Raw genomic sequence first — 6,000 nt, forward strand, 5'->3', positions numbered from 1 at the left:
CTACCAGAAACGGGGCCTTCGAAGTCACGAGTGGTGGCACGGATTATGGTGAACAACGCATGCCCTGGATAGGCTATCCTAAACACAACGCACGAGACTGTGGCAACTAAAAAGTTCCTAAATGGAACAACCGTAGCCATTAACACTGCGCAGGCGACGATCACCAAGGAAAGTTTCGTAGGGGCCCCCTAATTATGATTAATTTTAAAATGTCCACAATGTTAATTAACATATTAAATCGTAATATTGCAGTATTTAAACGAATAAAAATTACAATAACATTGACAATATTTGAGAATGAAACGTAGATATTTATGAACTTATTTCATTTTTTTTAATGTTATAAGCCGATAGATGCCTATTGCAAAGTATAGGACTCCGAAGATCGCCACGAAGACTCGATTTCTCGTGACCTTGACATCGTTGGTCTATCTAGAGGATCTAGTTATTAAGTGTCAACATTTATTAATCCGTCGTAATATTGTAGTTGATGATATTATTTATTTAGGAGGCCTAGTAGTGAGATGCACCATGTTCAGGAGATTCTTTTGAAGAAGAAGAGGCTACGATTCGCATGTACTTTTGACTATGCCATATAATGATGTTGGAGGGTTCCAAGAAGAGCAATGCCTCCTCCATAAAAGAAATCTGGTTTAGTCATAAAACTTTCGTCGAAAAATTACACGCAACTTACATTAAGGCACTCAGGCTACGTGTATAGTTTACGGCTTTTCTCTCCAGTATTACACTGGGGAGGGTATCGTCTTTCGCGGCTAATAGATTGTGCGGGGAAATTGGGTTAATTTACTATCGAAAGCAATAATAGCTGAGCGAGCATTGATGCCAACTAATTCAATATGGGCGCGGTCCAGCGGGGCTTCGCGCAGAAGATCGCGAGGACCCACAGGACCGCGTCCCTGCACTCGGCCCTTATACTTGCCGGGTTGCTTCCCCTGGACCTTCGGGTCCAAGAAGCAGCCCGCTTATTTGAAATAAGAAAGGGTCATTCCCGGCAGGTGGTAAAGGACCGAGACCTGGAGGTACCGGTCAGCTACCTGAGACTACCACACCCGTCTGGTCAAGTTGGTGTGGAGTTCTCCTGTCTGGGGGAAAGTGCGGAGGAAGTCCGACTTGCCACCGCGGCTGCCGATCTGGTAATTTATACCGACGGCAGCCGCATAGAGGATAAGGTGGGTGCGGCGTTCTGCGTCAAGCGGGGCGCCGTAGAGTCATACACAAAGAAACTCAAGTTGGGCAACTTCTGCACCGTATACCAGGCAGAGCTGCTGGCTCTAGCTGAGGCAACAGGGTACGCGGCCGGCGAGTCGGCGCAAGTCTGCGCCGTACTGAGCGACTCGCGGTCCGCTCTCGAAACTGTCGCAAGATCGGACACCCTCCATCCCTTAGCGTTAAGAGTGAAGGAGAATGTGATGAAAGTGAGAGAAAAAGGGAAGGATGTAAGGTTGTATTGGGTGAAAGCGCACGCGGGGATGGAGGGGAACGAGAGGGCGGACCAGCTTGCCAAGGAAGCGGCCCTGAAGAGTAAAAGACGACCAGAATATGAGAGATGCCCTGTTTCATTCGTCAAGCGGCAACTGAGACAGGAGTCGCTCGACGAATGGAACAGGAGGTATGTAGAAGGAACGACGGCTTCGGTAACGAGGATGTTTTTCCCGGACGCCGCCTCAGCTTACCGCGTGCTCCGCAGCATCGAGGTGGACGCGGTCTCGGCCCAGCTCTTCACGGGGCACGGGGGGTTCTCTGAGTACCTTTATAGGTTTAAGCTCAAGGAGGACCCCTCGTGCTTCTGTGAACCGGGCGTGGGCCAGACCGTGATCCACCTTGTGGCCCGGTGTCCCGCATTCGGGGGACTCCGGTACGACTTCGAGTGCCGGTCTGGCGTGCAAATCAGGGAGGACTCGATTGCCTCCCTGATAGGCGGGGAATTCAAAAGTTCATTCTTAACCCTCTGTAAAGAAATAGTCAAAAAAGCTACAAGCATTAACAAAACGCAAACATAATAAACAAATAGAAAATAGAAAATAAAGTGACAAAATGAAACATAAACCTGTGATAAATGAAAAATAATTATAGAGTAAGAAATTTATTGTAAAATATTAATAAATTGTTATTATTGTAAAATAAAAAAGGTAACATAAAAACATAAAATGGAATTAGTAATAAGAAAAGAGGAAAGAATGAAAGTTGAATAGAGCAAATGAGAAAGAAAGATGAATTGTTGAATGAAAGATAGAAAACAGACTGAAAGAAATGATAATGTAAAGAAAGAAAGACGAGTAAGAAAATAAAAACGTATGTGAAAAATATTGCTGAAAAGGTCCCTGTCCCAAAAATCAGATAGGGGTACGAGAGGCCCCCAATAGCGGGGGTCATTAAAAAAAAAAAAAAAAAAAAAAAAAACTAATTCAATATCAAAAATATATTTTATTTTGTATTTTAAATTGCTATTATATTCGAATTGTTAAGTAAAATGTCATTTGCTATATGCATTAAATTATCGGTTTTAAGTGATTTAAATAGGTGAATGCATAGCTGATTGCCAGCAAAAACTCTTCAAACTTTTAAATCTATTTCCAATGATCCTTTGTGAAGTGATTACTCTTATATTTTTTTATTGAAATGCTACCATCCACGGTCTATCAACCTTTTGGATTGATGTCCTACGCTACGCTTGACAAGTGATCTCTACTGCAGGACCTTAGTTACAATGTGCAATCTGTTCTTCACACTGCCATTTCAACTTGCCAATCTGCTGGACTACGTCGGATACTTGTGTTCCTCTACGAATCTTCTTATTCCTGATACGATCTCGTAGAGAAATCTCGAGTATAGCCTTCTCGATTGCTCGTTGAACTTGACTTAAGTGCCCATATCCTCCAAAATACGTCACCATCTCGGTCAGTCTTGAGTCTCGCGTTTAACTCGGTCTACGTCTTACATAATATTTTCCCCTTGTAATCATCGTCTGCTGCCAGGACTGGTAAAAACGAAACTATGTTTGCGCTTTCCAAGAGGGTTCCAGTCCAGGGGACACCTCTCTATATCATGGGTAGCCCTTCGAAGAGTGTGCTAATCGATTGGGGTCTCGATGTAGCGTTCCCATAGATTAGTGATGGTGATTTTCTTGGGCCAGTATTTACTAGGAATTACGCGATGGCTCATCGAACGATATTATTATTATTATTCGCACGAAATTTACACCTGCCAAGAATGACGGCCCGTGTAAAATCTGAAGGGTCTGTCATCTGCTATTGTCTTTGCTCGTACAACTACTATTACCTTGAGGCATGTAGTGATATTAAAGTAAGAAATCGTGTATCGAAACTAAACATGAATACGCCTTGAGACAAAACGTTCCGTCACACTGGCCCAGTATTTCACATGCTACGGCGCCATACGTATACAGTTAACGTCCACTTTAAACTTGTTTATTTAGCTGTGATACAAACAAACAGTCGGGCCTTGCTCGAGGCGGCCTCCATCCAAGGTGATCTCGTCAGCGTTACACTTTGTCATGGCTCCTAATAGTTTCTGCTGCAGGCGCATAGCTTCTCACATAAATGGATTGTTGACGCATATTTTCATGGGTACGCCGTACCGATACATATATCTGTGCGCGGGCAATTGCGTACTGAGTCCCCGGGTTCAATATCAAAACGATTTCAAATGAACGTACATACCTTTCGCAACCATACGGACAGGTTGATTAATAGAGCTTAAAATGGGTGAATTTATAGATCTTTTGCCGTCAACAAGCGGTACACGCTATCCAAAGATATTTATCTTATCCATAAGATCCATAAATAATGATGATGATTATATAGTAAGAGAAAGCGTTTTCAAAATTCGCATTACTACATATTAAAATTATTTATTCTTCACTACTTGTTCCTGCAGACTGTACTGTCAGAAGTTATCAATCTAGCGCATTCTAATGGCGTTTCAGTTACCGCTTTATACTTGGTGAATGAATATCGGTGTAAAAGTTTACATCTTTTTCCTGTCAAATGAGCTAAACATTTACCTCTTTATATATTTTACACCTTTTACCAATAACTGTTTATTTTGAAATATTAATGTTACGAATGAACGAAGCTAGGGTGGTGGTTTATTGAATTCCTAATTCGTTAACAACTTAGGCGCCATGTGTATTTTTTTGTTACACAGTGTCTGGAACACTGTATTTTTAAAAGTATAAGTACACATCTTTCTACTTAGTAAACGCGCCGTGTATTCTTTAGGAACACGTTTTCTATACATTTATTACACAAAAATGAAAGTCCTGACCTGTCACATTTTTAAATGTAAATAGTCTTGGAAATGTCACACGGATAAAAATCCAAGAAAACGGATGAAAGGGGGGAGGGTGAAAAACAATACATGATTATTATGTAATTTTAAACACATCCGAACAAAAAAAAAATGTATTTTGTAATGGTCACTTAGGGTCTGGCACTGAGGGTGTTAAAATCTAAGGAGAAGCAACCCGCGGGAAACAATCGGCTTAATCACGAAAAGTATAACGCAGTTTCTTATTTTTATTGAAACATCTTGTGCGTTATGTAAAAAGTTAACGTACACTTTTAAACGTTTACTTTTTTAAAGACACAATGGCAAGCAAAGCACCTAATTACCATCATTTAGTATAGTATTGTCATCATTTAATTCCCTAACCTTCTATATAAATAAAAATTAATTGACGAATGTGTTGCTAAGCTAGAGAACAGCTCCACCGATTCGGCTTCTTTTTTATTTTATATCATGGAGACGAAAGAACGCTTCTAAATAGAGAGAAAATATTAAAATTACGAAAAAAAAAAACAGAAAAAACACCATTTTATTTTCCCATACAAACCAGATAGTAAATTAAAACACCTGTTCCTTTGCCATCAAACATTTCACGTCAAAAATCAAGTAACTAAACAAAAATATCATTTATTACATTAATTTTATTACTATGAATATTATCCTTGCGTATGTTCAAAAAAATAAATCAATGAAATGGTCAGTCTAAATAATATTAATTTTTCGGCAGTTGGTCTGCGATAGTTCAACAGTTTTGACAATACGAAAACTATTCAGCAACTTCTATTAAAAAAAGGTTTAAGACCAAATATAGTAAATAAAAAATCTTATCCAATAACACTAAAATATATAAAAGGCGTTTACCGACATTGACCGACTGACACAGCGCTTTGTAAAAGAAAAAAAATTGTCTTGCGCGGGAAATGTGACATATGCCGCCTAAAATTAAATCTAAATAGATATTGTAATTACACATATGCTTATTTCAAGAATAAGAGGAAATTTTATGTATGTGAATATTCTTTCCTAATTAAAAAACTATTCACAAAGACAATTAAAGTTACTGAATATTTTTATTAGATAATTTTAATTTAAAACCTATTTACAAAAATCTTTACTTACCTCATCAAAATATTTTAATTCATAGTTTATACTATTAAAATCGTCTCGATAATGTAAAATTTAAATTGTTATCACTTTTACACAATTTTAAAACGATTCCTTTCGTATTTTTGCAACGTTCAAACACATCAATTATTTAACAAACGAATTTCAAGTCCACTCTATTGCGACAAATAATTAATCGCGTAAATTTTATCGAGGTTTAAATTGTTTTTACTTTTATCGTGTAAACACAACAATGCGTACACAAGTAAATATTTCCGTGTTGTGAATGCGATTGCGGCGCTAGCAAGACACGATTCAACTCGTTTATCTCTCGACGTTATTGAACAAAAATAATTATTCCGTTAGCGCCATCTATCCATGAAGTAGAAAACGAGATTGTGACGCACAAGTGACATCTGACAAAATTCATTCACAGCCGTTTGGTGTTTTTAGAAGTCGTTTTCTGTTTTACCCGACTTACACTGCAACCCAAAGAGCGTTTTCAGATTTCGAGGAAGAGCGAGGGGTAAGAGCGCAGTGGAAGCTTAGATTAAAATGGGTAGCGAA

General features: G+C 39.0%; 1 protein-coding gene across 4 annotated transcripts in view; it reads right to left on the reverse strand.

Annotated features, from left to right (window-relative positions):
• The window catches only part of tws (protein phosphatase 2 regulatory subunit tws), a 56,476-nt gene extending 50,752 nt beyond the window's left edge, over nucleotides 1-5,724 (reverse strand). For 3 of the 4 annotated variants that reach the window (XM_068769560.1, XM_068769559.1, XM_068769557.1), the window contains exon 1: nucleotides 5,449-5,724. The gene's annotated coding sequence lies outside the window, so the exon portion shown is untranslated. Of the gene's footprint in view, nucleotides 1-5,190; nucleotides 5,205-5,448 lie in introns of those variants that run through there. The other variant, XM_068769558.1, reaches the window with a different exon arrangement.
• Between the last annotated feature and the right edge of the window lie 276 nt (nucleotides 5,725-6,000).

The sequence above is a fragment of the Battus philenor genome, unplaced genomic scaffold, assembly GCF_028537555.1.
Source record: "Battus philenor isolate CCGP_79_NKW_IND1 unplaced genomic scaffold, ilBatPhil1.0.hap1 SCAF_28, whole genome shotgun sequence".
NCBI lineage: Eukaryota > Metazoa > Arthropoda > Insecta > Lepidoptera > Papilionidae > Battus > Battus philenor.